A 1,266-nucleotide genomic window follows, 5' to 3' on the forward strand; every position below is an offset into this window, starting at 1 on the left:
TATTATAGTACCTACTGTAGATACACAAAGGTATTTGTTTGTTTTGTTGTTTCTCCGTGCATTATGAAGTTGCAATTAGGAGGTTCCAGGTTTTTTATGCTACTACCACCTGTTTTCCTTACGTTGATTTTAGTCCCATGTTCTCACTCTCGCTTTTTACTGTGTGAAGAAGTGTTTTCAGTTTCTCTTCTAGGTCAGTTATTATCAGTGTCATCTGCAAATTAATGATATTTATAATTTCTCCTCCAACTCTTATATCTTCCATTCTTGATATACTTCTCATTATGATTTCTCCTTATGTAGAGAAGAAGTCTGGTAACATTACACATCCTTGTCTTACACCTCGTTTCATCTTTATCCACGGTGTGAAATTATTCTCACTGTTAACTGCAGCTTCCTGACTCCAGTAAAGGGTGGTAATTATCCGAATATCCGTGCCGTCAATATTTAAGCTCTCTAAAATTTCTATAAGTTGCGAGTGTCTAACTTTATCAAAGTCTTTTCATAGTTTATAAAACACCCCAAATTTTTTTTTTTACCTATATTGCCCCCCTCTTAACATGCGCATGTTGAATATTAAATTACCAGTACCTTTCACTTCTTTAACCATATATTGTTCTGCAACTTCTGGTTTTATTTTACTTTTTATTCTATTCTACTCTTAATATTATTTTTGTTATCATACTCATTAAGCTGATGATTCTGTGTAAACTGCACTTTGCAGCATTGGGTTTCTTGGGGATAGCATCAAGATCGTTCTGTACATCTCTTATGGAATGTATCCTGTGTTATATATTTTGTTTGCCAATTCTATAATTTTTCATAGTACAAAGTCTCCCACTTTCTAGTTTTGATTGTATGATGGTATGTGATTGGACGAAGAACTGATCGTTCCCGTCTATTATATTGTTTCCTTCTGTCATTCACTACTACAACTTGAATCTATCAACTGACAACCAGGTAGTTACAGAAATTAATTCCTGTACCCACTTTGGTAAACCTTTCTTCTAACCAGCAACTTGCAGTAGTACTAAACTTTAGTATTTAGTATAATACTTTGGTAACTAAAGTATTGTGAACGAATGGTGTTCTTCGTGTTCGGGTGTAAGTGGCGCAGAGGTGCACCGCTTTTCAGGAAGTGTTTGGGAGGATTTTTTCACAATTAAGAGGTGAAAATAACTGTAACACGTGTAGGCTACGTAACACATGTTAAATCCAGATATAAATACAAAATAATAATTGCAGAGTCGAGACTTTGATGTTCCA

This window comes from Palaemon carinicauda, chromosome 8 (genome assembly GCF_036898095.1).
Source record: "Palaemon carinicauda isolate YSFRI2023 chromosome 8, ASM3689809v2, whole genome shotgun sequence".
Lineage (NCBI taxonomy): Eukaryota > Metazoa > Arthropoda > Malacostraca > Decapoda > Palaemonidae > Palaemon > Palaemon carinicauda.